Source organism: Trichosurus vulpecula, chromosome 8, assembly GCF_011100635.1.
Source record: "Trichosurus vulpecula isolate mTriVul1 chromosome 8, mTriVul1.pri, whole genome shotgun sequence".
Taxonomy (NCBI): Eukaryota; Metazoa; Chordata; class Mammalia; order Diprotodontia; family Phalangeridae; genus Trichosurus; species Trichosurus vulpecula.
In genome coordinates, this window is record NC_050580.1 from 225,947,190 (window position 1) to 225,965,074 (window position 17,885).

Genomic DNA, 17,885 nt, shown 5'->3' on the forward strand with positions numbered 1-17,885 from the left:
TCACCCGCTTCGAAAAAAACGGTCCCGAGGGTTCCACTTCCGTTTCCTGGGGTTATCACGCGGCGGAGCGAAGGCACCACCTCCCGGCCTAGACCTGCGGAAACCACCAGACTTCAGAACTACAAAGCCTTGAACGAGGAAGGAGCTCGGCCTGTGGATGGCGCCGTCTGCCCCGGGGGCTACAAGTTCTTAACCTCGGGGCATGTAGGAATGATCGGGGTCCCCTTTATGAGACGTATTAGTTAGGGTCCTCAGAGGTGGCGGGCGGCATTTCAGCTGTAGGTGCCCGGGTGTAAAAATGGTGAGCGGAGCTATAATGTACAGATGGGCAAAGCCACCGCTGGCGGGAAGAAACGGAGAAGTATATTGACCCTGGCGTGCCGCCTGCGCGAATGCTGCACCCAACACAGGTTGCCCCCAGGTTTTTTTTTCCATCCAAACCACAACTGAACAAAAATCAATATAGGGCTGAAGACTGTATCACTACCTACCGAACAAATAGCTGGACTGAGGTCCTGTCTGATAGAGCTAACGGTTTACAGATAGGCATCAAAGATCCAATTAGATAACTGAGGCTGTACTTCACAATATGCCAAATACTGGAAGTATTTGTGGTATAGTGAAAACAACACTGGATTCCAGTCCTGGTTCTGCCACTTAAGTAGCTGACCTTGAGCAAGCTACTTTTTTTAGGGCCTCAGATTTCTTACCTATAAAATGAGAGGATTGGTATAAATGATGTTTCTGGTTCTTTCTACCACTAACATTGTATGTATGTGTTTGATTTCTAATTGATATTCCTCCAGAATCTTATTTCCTGATCATTTGTGTTTTAGAAGAGTCATCTCTTTTGAGATGCCGTGTTTATTTCTGTACCCTGAGTAAAAAAACAAAACATCCCTTTGGGAAAACTGCTAACCACTTTTCTAGTTCATAATTGTGAATTAAAAATAGTTTTATCAGTGAAAGTACTTTTTTAAAAGAGTAAATGGTTACTTCTCAAGCATAAATGATGCTTAAAAAATTCTTTAAAACCTCTTCTGGTCAGTTAAATTTGAGCATCTCAAGTTCTCTTATAAAATCTGGCTCATTAAAATTCATCTACTTGCCATTCCCTTGGGCCCCAACTAGAGCATAAGAGGTAACAAGATCTAAACGGAACAATCTGAGATCTCTCAAATACTTACACTAGACATCAAAGCTTCCTGGAGGGTACAAGAGGGCAACTTATATACAGCAGCAAGAGATTGGCATTTTGTCAGAAGATCTTTGTAGTAAACAGATTTCTTCAAGTCCAAAAGTCTATGTAAGTAATAACTGAAGGACACGTCCAATTCCTTACTCAGCTAGGTTTAACAGTAACTGACAACAAACATTTATTGGGGCCTACTGTGGGCAATGTTCTAGGACAGGTGTTAAGGGTTAAAGATAAAGCAGAGAAGTAACATGAAAAACACTCTCTTGCCTCTTGAGCTTTCTTCTCTCTTCAGGCCTGAACATCACCTGTCAACCGGGGTAATGGTGTTTCTCCTGCTTGACCAGACCTGATCAGGTCCTGTTCATGGGGTGCCCCCATTTCATACCTCTAGCCACCAAGTCTTCAGCTAGACTGGAATCTCCATGATGACAGGGATCTTCCCCTGGAAACAACATTGGTTCCCAAAGGTTCCTTTACTTAATACTGCTGGTAATCATCAAAGAAACCTGCAAACCAGTCTCCTTATGCCAGGAGTTCCCTTCACAGCCCTCCTCTAGTAAAAGAAAAATAGCTCAGGTATACCAAAGAACTAGATCATTTATGGTAAGGCATAATTCAAGAGGCAGCAAATGTTTTCATGACTCACCTCTAAGAAAATCCCTACCTCTCCATGGGAGAGAAACATGACTCAGGTATACCAGAGAAGAAGATTAGTAGTGATCAGGTCAGGCCCTGTTTGAAAATCCTTCCCCTCCACCAGTGCCCAGAAGTATACCAGTCTCATTGTCCCTGAAGGGAGCCTTTGAAAGCCCCCTTTGTAGCATACCCTGATGAACATATGCCTCGAGTATGTCAGAAAACTAGACTATTTATGGCAAAGTCAAATCCTAATGGTGCTACTGGAGCCGGCAGGCATTTTTGTGACCAAATATGTTTGAAAAGCTTCACTTTTTGGCTTTTTTTTACTTTTTCTAGTTAGGATTGTAAAAGGTTATAGAGAATCCCATATAAGGCCTAAGCAATATCTGAAAAAGATCCCAGAAATACCAATGATAAAACAAACAGAATTCTTCCACCCAGGCCAGAATGTCACAAAAAGATAGCCAGGAACTAACAAAGGCCAGTAGAGGCAGTCAGGAAAGAAAGTGGGCTCAGGTAATTGTGGAAGCCCTCAGAAGTGGTAAGAGGAGCCACACTAGGAAAGCCTGCATAAGCAACCAAAAAGGGATTGAAGCCAGCCACAATTCTGAATAAGGACTTTTATAAGCCAGCTCAAGAGCTCCTGCAATTGTAAACATAGAGCTAGATCCTTACCCTGGCAGGATAGAATAGCAGCAGAGAGACAGAACCTCCAGAAGTTATTGCACAGGGAGACAGGACCTAGTTGTATAGTACTTAGAGCACTGGAGGCCACAGCAGAAAATGGGTTCACTTAAGTGCCTGGACACTAATGCTGGAAGGACTGTGCATGAAGCCTAACACCAATATGATCTTTAACAACCCACTGGAGTTTGTCAGGGCCACAAAAGGGGAGAACTAACTATTGACTGGGGATAATAAAAGGGCAAAGCAGAACGTGACCAAGACCAGAATCTACAATGGACTAAGTCAAGAGCGTCAGAAGGGATTAAACCAAGCAAAAAAAATCCCAAGCCAAGAACTAAGGATCAAAAACAAAAATACAATATAAGAAATACTGTGGGTTAAGAAAAACCCAACAGAGTAGTCCAACAATAACTACAAGCAGAACCTCAGAAAAAACAACTTTGAGATTCCACCTCACATTCATTAGATTGGCAAAAATGATAAAGAAAATAACAATTGTTGGAGGGATAGGCACACTAATGCACTGTTGGTAAAGTTGTGAAGTGTTAAAACCATTTTGGAAGGCAGTTTGGAATATACCCCAAAATTTACACTTTAAACCACTGATATCATTACTAATCTTAAAAACCCCAAGTAGATCAAAGAAGAAGATGAACCATATGTACAAAAATATGTTGTTGCTTATAAGATACTGGCTTAGTTCAACATTTCCTTCTCCAGCTCATTTTACAGATGAGGAACTGAGACAAATTGGGTTGTGACTTGCCCAGGGTCACACAGCAAGTAAGTATCTGAGGCCAGATTTGAACTTAAGGAAGATGAGTCTTCTGGACTTCAGGCCAGGCATTCTATCCATTGTGCCATCTAGCTGCCCTAAAAAAAAAAAAAGGCATTTTTATTATTGCAAACAATGGAGGGAGGGGGAAGAGAGGAGGGTAGTGACTGCTTGTGAATGACTAAACAAATTATGGTGTATGAACATAATATTGCTCCTTAAGAAATGACAAAAGAGACTTCTTTTCCAAAAAAAAAGAATTGTGTAAACAAGGAGAGTGAATTGAACAGAACCAGATGAATAATTTTTAAAATTATAACATTGTAAAAAAAAACTTTGAAAGACTTAAGACTGATCAACACTTAAGAATTCTGATCAATTAGGAATCTATTAGACTAATGATGAAGTATACTACCCACTTCTTGGAAAAGAGGTAATGGACTTAGAAATCCTGAATGAGACATTTTCAGGCATGGCCAAAGTGTGACTATATTTGTTATAAAGGAGCACTTTGTGTGGGGGCAGGAATGGAGCAATGTGGAGATAATGATATTAAGATGAAGAAAAAAAAGATCAATGTGTCATTTAAAAAAGCAGAAAGATGTTCAGAAGAGGGCACAGACAAGTGGGGCAGTGTTGGAATTGTGTAAAAGCCGTATTTTTAAGTATGAAATATCACAAAAAATAAGCTGTACTTCATGGAGATTCATGTTTTTATATGCTGTTCTCTTTTTCTACTCTATATGGAGGAAAATGCTCATGTTTATTGATGCTTGTAATGTTCATAATAATAAAAAGGACAATTCTTTTAAAAAGAAAATCTCTACTTCTTCCTTTATCTTTTCAAAATATCATCTGACCCATGTGATAATCTCACTACTGGGAATGTACTGGAAGAATATAACTTTTTTTTTTAAAGCACTATCTGGACCAAGCTATCTATAGTTGCAGCATACATAACATAATTTTTTAAAAACAGAAAAAACCTAAATGTCTAATAGTTGGGGAATGGCTGAACAAACCATGGCACATTGATATAAGAGGGGTATAGCACATGTGGGATAGTCAGTAGAATGCTGGACTTGAATTCAGAAAGATCTGGGTTCAAATTCTGCCTCTGACACATGCTAGCTTTGTTAGGATGGGCAAGCCACTTAACCCCTTGATACAAGTAACTTTCTAAGATTATAAAATGCAGATAAGTTGTTGTTTGCATAAGTAGAAGAAATTTCCATACTGAGAATTCCCTGTGCCAGTAAAATCACAGGTTTGGATCCAAACACCACTTTCTACATGAAGCCTCTCCTGCTAGCGCCCTCCTTTCTTAACTTACTTTACATTTATTTTCTTTTAAAAAAATTTTTTTTGAGTTCTGAGTTAGGTCTCCTTCCTTACTTCCTAACCCCACATTAGAGAAGGCCAATATTTGATATAAATATACATGTGGAACTATAAAATATATACTTCCAGATACCAGTTCTTTCTCTGGAGGTTGATAGCATTTTCCTTCATAAATTTTTTGTAGTTAAATGTTCATATTACTCAGAATAACTTAGTCATTTGGTAATTTTTTGAACAATATTGCTGTGACTGTTACAACAGTCTCTTGGTTGGGCTCGTTTCATTCTACATTATTTCATGCAAGTCTTTCCCTGTTTTTCTAACATCACCCTGCTCATCATTTCTTACAGCACAGTAGCTTCCATCACAATCATATACCACAACATATTCAGCCATTCTAGCTTTTAATGACAAAACAAACACCATATTGACCATTCCTCAGCCCTTTCTGAAGCCACACAGGCTTTCGGGTAGATGACCATCTTCCAGGTGAAGAATCAGCCTATTAAGGAAGAGTCTGGCAAGAATCTTGCCAGCAATGACTAAGAGAGAACCCCTCCCCCCGCCCCGATTGTCACAGGTCAATCTATTTCCCTTTCCTTTACAGAGATGGACAATGGCGGCATCCTTGAACTCCTGGAGGATAACTTCCTGTTGCTATATAACCTGGAAAATTTCTGTCAGCTTTTGTCTGAGCCATGGACCCCTAACTTTGTAAATCTCAGCTGGAATAGGGTCAGCACCAGGTGCTTTACCACACAGGAGAAGCCTAATGGCATTCAAAACCTCTTCTTCAGCTGGAAATTCAGCTAGAGAGGGATTGAGTTCAACCTGAAGTGTATGGTCAATGACTTTAACATTGATTAATGATGGTTTGTTGAGAACACTATGGAAGTCTTTGGCCCATCTCTCCAGGATCACATTCTTATCACTAATCAATGGGGTTCTATCAGCACTAAGTAGCTGAGACACACCATAGAACTTTGGCCCATAAATAGCCTTTAGGGCATTATAAAAGAGCTTTGGATTGTTACTATAAGTATAAAACTCAATTTAGTCTACCTTCTTACTGAGCCAAAAATCCTGTATCTAAGTTTCACTTGCACTTTGCTTTTGATGGCGTTAAATGCTACCTTATTAGAGGCAGATGAACAATTCTGCTGGTAAACCCTTGGAGTTCTTGTTTTTCATTTAGCACCTTCTGAATTTCCCCATCATTTTCATTAAACCAATCTGGATGTTTGCCAGTGTTCTGGCCCAGATGAGTAAATGCAGTGCCATGCACTAAATCTCTTAAAGCTGCTCCACTGTTGCCAACTATGTGTTGACTCAGCTTTCCCTCAAAGTTAGCAACAAACTCTTCCAGCTCAGAGAAGTGTTCTAATCTGTTTTCATTAAGTCTTCTGGTGGTTGTGTTGTCTTGAGACCTCTGCTTTTGTTGAATGCAAATATTTAATTTGGAAAGGAAAAGTCTATGATCAATCTAGCACTCTGTGCCACACATCACCTTATTCCTTCTCACATCCTATCAGTCTCTCCTCCTTAAAATGACAGTCTATTAAATTCCAGTATTTGCTGCGAAGGTGCATCCATGAAGTTTCATTGTGTTTAGATAAACAGAAGGCAGTGTTGGTGATGAAATGGTCATGAGACTCACAAGTCTTCGGTAGTAAGTAACTTTTGCTGTTGCTGTTTCTGACTCCATTCCTCCCAAGGACTCCTTGCCATATCTGACAGTCTGTGCCTACTCTGGCATTAAAGTCACCCAGAATTATAAGTCTCTCATCTTTTGGCACATTGATGATGAGGGTCTCCAGGTCTTCATAAAATTTTTCTTTCACCTCATCAGGGTTCCTCATGATAGGAACATATTCACTGATGGTGGTGGTATGGCGCTTTCTTACAAGTGGTAATCACATTGTCATAAGCTAGTTATTCACTCCTTTCAGTAAATATACAAACTGATTTACTAGATTAGTTTTTATTGCAAAACCTATGCCAGCTTCATGGAGCTCTGCATCATTGTGCCCACTCAAGAAAAACATGGATCCAGCTCCAACTTTGGTATGCTAATGTTCATTTGCCAGCCTTGTTTCACTCATGGCTGCTGAGTTCTCTTACAAGAGCTTTCAGGTCTACTGGATTTCATGTTGCCCATAAGTACGTGCACATTGCATGTACTGATGGAATCATCTTCACAGACTCAAGATGGCAGAGTAAAGTCAGGTACTCACCTGAGCTTTCCCCAAAACCCCTCCAAATGCCTGTAAAAATGACTCTAAACAAATTCTAGAGCAGCAAAACCCACAAAAAGACAGAGTGAAACAAATTTCCAGCCCAGGACCACCTGGAAGATTGACAGGAAAAGTCTGTTGCACCAGTCTCAGAGAGAAGCACAGTCCAGCACAGGCAGCGCCAGCACAGACTGGGCTGGAGCAGGCTTCAGGGCTTGAATCACTGGCAGCTATTGCAGTTTCCAGACTTCTCAGCCCACAAACACCAAAGACAACTTAGAAGGTCAGCAGGAAAGGTCTGTCAGACCTAAGTGAGAGAGGAGCGCAGTCCAGCCCTGGTCCCAGCACAGCCCCATCCCCAGCAAACCAGGAGCAGGCCTTGAGAGTGACTAAATCAGCAACAGCAGTGGCAGTGCCTGCTTCTGGAGCTCTCAGCTCACAGATGATAAGGAGAACAAACAAGTGGTCAGAAGGAGATTACAGGGGTCTCTTTGCTGTCACTAAGGCAGGGCTCTGTTGCTTTGTCCATACTTGGATATGGGTGACAGTCCTGGGGCAAGGGGGAGCACAGGAATAGTAGAGCTTGCAGCAGCAGTGGAGAAGGAACCCTTCTCACAGTTCCAGGGCAGAAAAGAGTGCTTGTGGTTACTCACAGACCAGAGAACAGGCCAGGAGAGGAGTAAATACCTCTCCTTAGACCATAGAACCTTGAAAGAACTGAAAACTTACAGGTCCCTAGAAGTATTTCTGAAAACAGCTGCACAAAACCCCTGAAGCTTGGGACAGTGCATCCTCCACCCTGAAAGTAGAGCCATACTTTAACAAAGAGTTAAAAAAAATCAAGTAATAGGCTGGGGAAAATGAGCAAACAACAGGAAAAAACTCAGACTATAGAAATTTACTTTGGTGACAAGGAAGATCGAAACATACACTCAGAAGATGACAACAAAGTCAAAACTCCTACATCCAAAACCTCCAAGAAACATATGAATTGGTCTCAGGCCATGAAAGAGCTCAAAAAGGATTTTGAAAATCAAGTCAGAGAAGCTGAGGAAAAATTGGGAAGAGAAATGAGATTAATTTAAGAAAATCATGAAAAATGAGTCAACAGCTTGGTAAAGGAGACCCAAAAAATTACTGAAGAAAATAACACCTTAAAAAATAGACAGACCAAATGGCAAAAGAGCTCCAAAAAGGCAATGAGGAGAAGAATGCCTTAAAAAGCATTGGTCAAATGGAAAAGGTCCAAAAGCTACTTGAAGAAAGTAATTCCTTAAAAATTAGAATGGAGCAAATGGAAGCTAATGACTCAATGAGAAATCAAGAAATTATAAAACAAACCAAGAGACTGAAAAAATAGAAGACAGTGTGAAATATCTCATTGGAAATACAACTGACCTGGAAAGTAAATCCAGGACATAGAATTTAAAAATTATTGGATTACCTGAAAGCCATGATCAAAAGAAGAGCCCAGATATCATCTTTTAAGAAATTATCAAGGAAAACTGCCCTGATGGTCTAGAACCAGAGGGCAAAATAGAAATTGAAACAACCTACCAATCACCTCCTGAAAGAGATCCCAAAATGAAAACTCCCAGAATATTGTAGCCAAATTCAAGAGTTCCCAGGTCAAGGAGAAAATATTGCAAGCAGCCAGAAAGAAACAGTTCAAGTATCATGGAGCCACAATCAGGATAACACAAGATTTAGCAGCTTCTATATTAAAAGATTGCAGGGCTTGTAATTATAATAATAATATTCTGGAGGGCAAAGAAGCTAGGATTAACTAAGCTAAGAATCTCCTACCCAGCAAAACTGAGAATAATCCATGACAGGAAAAAACTGACCTTCAATGAGGGATTAATTTCATGCATTCTTGAGAAAAGACCAGAGCTAAATAGAAAATTTGACTTTCAAATATAAGACTCAAGAGAGGCATGACAAGGTAAACAGAAAAGAGAAATCATAAGGGATTTATTAAAGTTGAACTGTTTACATTCCTACATGGAAAGATGATATTTGTAACTCATAAGATCTTTTTCATTACTAGGTAGTTAGAAGGAATATATATAGACAGAGGGCACAGGGTGAGTTGAATATGAAGGGATGATATCTAAAAAATAAAATTAAGGCATGAGAAAGGAATGTACTGGGAGAAAGAGAAGGGGGAGGAAGAAAAGGGTAAATTATCTCACATAAAGGAGGCAAGAAAAAGCTTTTACAGTGGAGGGGAAGAGGGGGAGGTGAGAGGGAATGAGTGAACCTTACTCTCATCAGAATTGGCTAAAAGAGGGGGTACCGTACATATTCGATTGGGTATAGAAATTTATCTTATGCTACAGGAAAGTAGGGGGCAAGGGGATAAGAGAGGGAGGACTGATAGAAGGGAGGGCAGATTAGGTGAGGGGGTAATCAGAAGCAAACCCTTTTGAGGAAGGACATGGGAATAGAATAGGTGGGGGTGGAATAGGATGGAGGGAAATATAGTTAGTCTTTCACAATATGACTTTTAGGGAAGTGTTTTGTATGACTACACATATATAACCTATATCAAATTGCCTGCCTTCTAATGGGGGAAGGCGGGAGGAAGGGAGAGAATTTGGAACTCAAAGTTTTAAAAATGAATGTTAAAAATTGTTTTTACATGGAACTTGGAAATAAGATACACAAGCAATGGGGTATAGAAATCTATCTTACCTCACAGGAAAATAGAAGGAAAAGAGGATGAGAGAAAGGGGGTGGTGATAGAAGGGAAGGCATACTGGGGGAAGGGGTAGTCAGAAGCAAAACATTTTTTGAGGGGGGACAGGGTGAAAGAAGAGAGAGAATAGAATAAATGGGGATAGGGGAAATAGGATGGAGAGAAATAGTTAGCAATAGTAACTGTGAAAAAAAATTTGAAGCAAGTTTCTCTGATAAAGGCCTCATTTCTCTAACATATAGAGATCTGTGTCAAATTTATAAAAATAAGAACCATTCTCCAATTGATAAATGATCAAAAAATATAATCAGTTGTCAGATGAAGTCATTAAAGCTATCTATGGCCATATGAAAAAATATTGTAACTCACTATTAATTGGAGAAATTCAAATTAAAATAATTCTGAGGTACTACCTCATTACCTATTAGATTAGCTAATAGGACAGAAAAAGTAAATGACAAACGCTGGAGGTGATGTGGGAAAAATGACACATTAATGTACTGTTGTTGGAGCTGTGAATTGATTAAACCATTCTATAGAACAATTTGGAACTATGCCCAAAAGGGCTATAAAACCACACATACCCTTTGAAACAGCAATACCACTGCAAGGTCTGTATCCCAAAAGAGATAAAAAACAAAAAGGAAAAAGAGCTATATGTACAAAAATATTTATAGCAGCTCTTTTCTGGGGGTAAAGAATTAGAAATTGAAGGGATGCACATCAACTGGGGAATGGCTGAACAAGTCATGGTATGTAATTATGATGGAATACTATTGTACTATAAGAAATGATGAGCAAGATGCTCTCAGAAAAACTTTCATGGACTGATGCAAAGTGAAATGTACTGGGTACAAAGTAACAGCGATATTATAAGATGATCAGCTGTGAATGACTTAGCTATTCTCATCAATACAATGATCCATGGCAGCTTGAAGGTCTTAGGATGAAAAAGGCTATCCATCCCAAGAGAAAGAACTGATGGTGTCTGGATCCAGATTAAAGCATACTTTTTAAAATGTCATTTTTCTTGAGTTTTTTTCTATGTTTTCTTTCACAATCTATCATGGATATGTTTTGCATGACTACACATATACAACCTATATGGAATTGCTTGCCTTCTCAATGGGGGGGGGCAGGGTGAGGAGGGAGGAAGGGAGAGAATTTGGAACTCGAAGTGTTAAAAACAAATGTTAAAATTGTTTTTACATGTAACTGGGAAAAAATTAAACACTAAATAAATAGCAAACAAACAAAAATAAAGTGAATAAATGCGTGTGTGTGTGTGTGTGTGTATATATATATATATATATATATATATATATATATATATATATATATATATGAAGTAGATTAAGGTAGTTTAAGAAACAGGGTACACTTGGAGGGATCAGGAAAGCACCATCACACAGAAGATAGTGTTTAAGCTGTGTGTTAAAGGAAGAGGGGGACTCTGAAATGGAAGTAAGGAATAAGTAACTGGAAAAGGAAAATGGAGTGTTGTGTGTGAGGTACAGAGAAAAGAACAGTTTGGATTGCTGAGTATGAGATGGGAATGTTGTAATGTCTAATGAGGCTGGGAAAGAAAGGTGAAGTCCAAGTTATATAGGACTTTTAAAGTTTAACTGAAACCCAATCGATGAATGGTCAAAGGATATGAACAGGTAGTTTTTCAGATGAAGAAATTAAAGCTATCTATGTTATAAAGCTAGTCATATGAAAAAATGCTCTAAATTACTATTGATTAGACAAATGCAAATCAAAACAACTGTTAGGTACCACATCATACCTATCCAATTGGCTAACATGACAAAACAGGAAAATGATAACTGTTGGAGATGTGGGAAAATTGGAACACCAATGCATTGTTGATGGACTTGTGAACCATTCCGGAGAGCAATTTGGAACTATGCACAAAGGGCTATAAAAATGTGCATACTCTTTGGTCCAGAAATACCACTTTTAGGTCTATATCCCAAAAATATCATAAAAGTTAAAAAATGACCCACATTTACAAAAATATTTCTAATAGCTCTTTTTGTGGTAGCCGAGATTTGGAAATTGAGGAGATGTTCATCAATTGGGGAATGCCTGAACAAGTTGTAGTATATGAATGTAATGAAGTACTATTGTGCTATAAGAAATTATGAGTAGACAGAAAAACCTGGAAAGACTTATATGAACTGATGCTTGGTGAAGTGAGCAGAACCAGAAGAACATTGTACACAGTAACAGCAACATTGTGTGATAACTAACTTTGAGAGACTTAGTTCTTCTCAGCAATGTAAGGATCTAAGACAACTCCAAAAGACTCATGATGGAAAATGCTGTCCACATCCAGAAAAAGAACTATAGAGTCTGAATACAGATCAAAGCATAATATTTTCTCTGTTTTGTTTCTTTTTTCTATGGTTCCTCCCATTGGTTCTAATTCTTCTTTACAACATGACTAATGTGAAAATATGTTTAATATGAAAATATATGTAGAACCTATATCGGATTGCAATCTGTCTTGGGGAGAGGGGGAGAAAATATAAAACTCAAAATCTTACGGAAGTGAATGTTGAAAACTAAAAATAAACTAATTAATTTTAAAAAAAGAAATGATGAGCAGGTAAACTTCAGGAAAACCTGGAAAGACTTAATGAACCGACGCTGAGTGAAGTGAGCAGAACAAGGAGACCATTGTACACAGTAATGGCAGCATTGATAGATAGACTTATCTTGATAAACTTAGCTCCTCTCAGCAAAGCAAGGATCTAAGACAGTTACAAGGGACACACGATGGAAAATCCTCTCCACACCCAGAGAAAGAACTATGCAGATCGAAGCATACTATTTGCTCTCTCCTCTTTTTTGTTTCTTATTTCTCATGGTTTCTCCCATGGGTTCTAATTTCTCTTTACAATATGACTAATGTGAAAATACGTTTAAAAAAGACAAAAATGAAAAATATTTATTTTGTATTTATATTTATATATTTATAATATTTTATATATATATTTATATATTTATAGCAACTCTTTCTTACCTCCTATCTTCCCTATCGTTGTATAGTATACCACTATTCTTCCAGTCCCTCAGGTTTGCAAACTAGGAATCATCCCGGACTTCTCACTATCTCTCACTTCCTATATCCAAGCTGTTCCATCGGTGCCACATCTCCCCAATACACCCCTTTCCCCTCTGACACTACCACCACTCTAGTGCAGGCCCTCATCACTTCATGCCTTGATTATTGATATAGCTTGTTTGTGCGTCTGCCCACCTCAATACCCTCCCTACTCCACTCTGTCCTTCATTTAGTCATTAAAGTGATTTTCCTAAAGCAGAAGTCACCCCTCCTTACTCAATAATTTCCAGTGGCTCCCTATAGCCTCTAGAAGCAAATAAAAAATGCTCTGTTTGGCACTGAAAATCCTTCATAACCTAGTCCCTTCCTTTCCAGGTCTCGTTCCCTGACATGTGCATTTTGATCTAAGTGACACTGGCCTCCTGGCTGTTCCACAAACAAGACTCTCCATCTGTCAGCTCTGGCATTTTCTTTGGCTGTCCCACATGCCTGGAATGCTGTCCATCCTCCAATCTGACTACTGACTACCCTCTTGTTTTAAGTCCCAACTAAAATCCCATCTTTTATAGGAAGGCTTCCCCGATGCCTCTTAGTTCCAAGGTCTTCCCTCTGTTAATTATTTCCTATTTATATAGCTTGCTTGGTATATATTTGTTTGCCTGTTGTCTCCCCTTTTAAATTTTGAGCTCCAGGAGGAGTTCTTTTGGTATTCCTAGCACTTTAGCATAGTGGCTGTAGTAGGTGCTTAATAAATGTTTATTGATTGATTTCTCCCTCATCCTTAAAAAATCCTCACTTGATCCATTTGCCCTATCCCTTATCCCACATCATTTCTTTTGTGGGTAAACCTGAGAATCTACAATCTATGCCTCCATTTCTTTTCTTCTCACTCTCTTCTCAACTTTACCATCTGGCTTTTGACTGAAGCCTGCTCTCTATTCCTTAGACCACCAAAATATTCATAGCAGCAATTTTGTAGTAGCAAAGAAGTAGAAACAAAGGATAGACAAATAAATAGATAATAGATATAAATATACCTATTGATTATATCTTGTAATTGACCAAAGTTGTCTCTGGAGAAGGGATGAGAAAATGTACCACTCTTGTAGGACTATGGGCATGCAGCATTACACAGAAATTTAGACAGCTGATATGTAAATTAGTTTTACTTCACTATTTTTTCTTGCTTTTTTTTAAACTAAAGGATGTCTTTCTGGTAAAGGAAGGAGATACTCAGAAACGAAGGTGACGTTAAAACAAAAGATATCAATAAAACTTTTTAAAAGGCACCTAGGTCACTTGTCTTTCTTTCAGTTCTTTCTTCCTATTTCTAGCTCCCTTTTCTTCTTTCTTTGTTTCACTTTCCCCTCACTATCTCTCCCTCTCTTTCACTTGTTATTTTGTCTCTTTTCCCAAATCTTTTTCCTCTAACTATCCCTAGCACAGTGCTTAGGTGGTAAAGGAAGATCTGAATTCAAATCCTTGCCTCAAAGACTTAGTAGCTCTTGACTCTGGAATGTCATTTAACCTCTGGGTCGATTTCCTCATCTGGAAGATGGGAATGATCATCGCATCTACTTCCTAAGATTGTTGTGAGGATAAAATGAGATGATATCCATAAAATGTTGTGCAAGTCTTAAAGCACAAGGTAAATGCTAGTTATTGTTATGATGATGATAGTGACTGAATGTAGAACTAAAGTAGATGTTTTTAGAACTTATTTTATTTATTGTATAAAGTTTTGTGTCCCATTTACATTTTTCTCTAAAAATATACACATGTAATGTATAAAAATATATACATATACATAAAATATATATAACATGTAATATCTGTGTGTGTGTTACACACACACCCCTATATTGGCCTTTTTTCCACGGACTAGTGGGCCTTTAGAGAAGCAAGCTCTCTTCCCTCCACAGCAGAAGCATTTCCTTACCCACAATTACCTACCAGATGTCTCCACTTGATCTTCCTACTGTCACCTTAAACACAACATATCTAAAACTGATTTGATCTTCACTCCTAAGCCAGCCTTCATTTCTAGGCAGCCAAGTTAAAAAACTGATATGCATCTTCATGTCTTCCCTCTCCTCCTTCCTCCAATCCTGTTGCTTCTTCCTTTGGAAAGGGAGCATAGTTTAGTGAAAAGAATACTGTACTTGGAGTTAGGTGCCCCTGGTTTAAATCCAAGTCCTGCCATTTACTAACTGTGTGTTCTTGGGTAAGTCTTTTAACTTCTAGACTTCAGTTTCTTCATCAGTAAAATGAGATAGCCTCCAAGAGCTAGAAGCCTCCTTCTAGCTCTATAGCTATGACAGTATGATCTGAATGGCAGTAGCAGGAACATCTAGGGTAATCAGAGACCTTGGAGATAGGATAAGCCTGGCCCTTCCTCATACCCACTTTAAAAACAATAACTACAACCAAGGCTCATGGCCCATCACTGAGAGATCTAATTTTAATTCCTATGATTTGATGAAGTATGTCTTAGAAAAACCATATACTAGCAGAAGACATGGGTTCAAATTATAACCTCTGAGCCTCATATTTTTCATCTGTAACGTGGAGATAATACCAGCCACATGTAGTTCTTGTGAAGATCAAATAGAACAAGAATCAATCAGAACTGTGAAAGAACTTGAGAATTGAAAAGTGCACTCTCTCTCCTCCCCCCTCTCTTTCTCAAAGCCTTTATCCCCTATATCTTAACTAGTGAAACAGCTTCCTAACTAATCTTTTCACGTCATGTCTGTACCTTCTCCTGCCCTTGTTTTATTGCATTTCTCTGATAAAAATCCTACAATGGGGCCAAGCCAATATAATAAAAATGACAATTCTACCTAAATTAATTTACTTATTCAGTGCTATACCAATCAAACTACCAAAAAATATTTTGTAGAGCTAGAAAAAAAAGAGTAACAAAATTCACCTGAAAAACAAAAGGTCAAGAATATCAAGGGAATTAATGAAGAAAAATGTAAAGGAAGGTAGCCTCGCAGTACCAGATCTCAAACTGTATTACAAAACAGTAATCATCAAAATAATCTGGTACTGGCTAAGAAATAAGAGTGATGAGTAAGTTAAATAGATTAGATACATAAAACATAGTAGCAAATGACCATAGTGATCTAGTATTTGTCAAAGCAAAATATCCAAGATTTTGGGACAAGACCTCACTATTGGATAAAAAATTCTAGGAAAATAGAGCACCAACCCTAGAGTCAGGAGAACCTGAATTCAAATCTGTCCTCAGACACTTGACACGTACTAGCTGTATGATCCTGGATAAGTCACTTAACCCCAACTGCCCAGCAAAGAAAAAAAAAGTTGCTAGAAAAACTGGAAATTAGGCATAGACCAACATCTCAAAGTGTTTACCAAGATCAGATCAAAATGGGTACATGATTTGGACATAAAGGGTGATACCTTAGGCAAATTATGGGAGCGTGGAATATTTTACCCATCATGGATAAGGGAAGAATTTATGACCAAACAAGAGATAGAGAATATTATGTGATGTAAAATGAGTAATTCTGATTATGTTAAAAAGGTTTTGCACAAACAAAACCAATGTGGCAAAGATTAGAAGGAAGGCAGAAAACTGGGAGTGCGGGTAGAATTTATAGCAAGTTTCTCTGATAAAGTTCTCATTTTTCAAACATGTAGAGAACTGAATCAAATTTATAAGAATACGAGTCATTCACCAATTGATAAACAGTTAAAGGATATGAACAGGCAGTTTCCAGAAGACAAAATCAAAGCTATTCTAAATGCTTTAAGTCATTATTAGATAAATACAAATTAAAACAATTCTGAGATACCATCTCATACCTATGAGGTTGATTGGCTAATGTGACAGAAAAGGAAAATGATAAGTGTTGAAGGGGATGTGGCAAAATTGGGGCACTAATGTACTGTTGGTGGGGTTGTGAACTGATCCAGTCATTCTGGAGAGCAATTTGGAATTATGCCCAAAAGATTATAAAACCGTTCGTACCCTTTGACCCATTACTAGGTTTGTATCCCAAAGAGATCAAAGAAAAGAGAAAAGGAACTATTTGTGCAAGAAAATTCATAGCAGCTCTTTCTCTGGTGGCAAAGAATTGGAAATTGAGGAGATATCCCTATATCCTGACTGGGGAATGACTGAACAAGTTGTGGCATATAATTGTGATGGAGATAATATTGTACTACAAGAAATGGCGAGCAAGATGCTTTCAGAAAAATGTGGGATGACTCATATGAACTGATGCAAAGTGAAGAGAACATCGTGTGTAGTAACAGCAATTTTGTACAATGATAGACTTAGAATGATTTAGTTATTCTCAGCAATACAATAAGATAAGACAATTAAGGACTTAGGATGAAAAATGCTATCTACTTCCAGAGAAAGAACTGATGGAGTCTGAATGCAGATTTAAGCATAATTTTAAAAAAATTTCTTGGGGTTCTTTATGTTTGTTTGTTTTGGTCTATGTTTTCTTTTGCTGTAACATGGCTGATATGGAAATGTTTTGTATGACTGCACATGTATAATCTATATGTAATTGCTTGCCATCTCAAGAAGGGTAGAAGGGAGAGAGAGAGAGAATTTGGAACTCAAATTTGATGTTTGGGGCTTGAGGAAAGAGGAACAAACTTGAAACAGATGCCCTCCAACTTTGATAATCAATTAAAGGACAGTAAAAGGATTCCTGTGGAAGAATAAGAGAACAGTAGAGATTAATTGACAAATTTGTAATGGATCCAGTCAGCAAGATTGAATGACTTCCTCCAGTAGAGTTCAGCAGCATGGAAGAAGGGGCAGAAAAAGGGTAACTCAGGGTTAGACTTTGGAAAGAGATGAACAGCAATAAGACTTGGAGGCAAATGATGTGAGGATAGAGATCAGTATAAAGTTAAACTTGTTAACTTCAAGATCAAGATAATAAAGAAAGAAAAGTAAAGTCTGAGCAAGAATGTTGGACAAGGAAAGCATAGAGAGGTGAAGGGTCATATAAGTACGAAGAATAGGTTTAGGAGGAGAAAAGATGAGAAAATAAGAGGCTGTGGTCTGAGAGGAATTTCGGTGTTCTGGATCATGGAGATTGTTTAATGGTGCTCTTTAGAGTAAGACTATCTCTGCGGGGCTTGAGGTGGAGTGAAAGTGTAGATCATGTCAATTGAGTAGATTGATAGCCTGGGAGGCCAGGCTATTTGAGGGGAGATTACACACACACACACATACACACCTG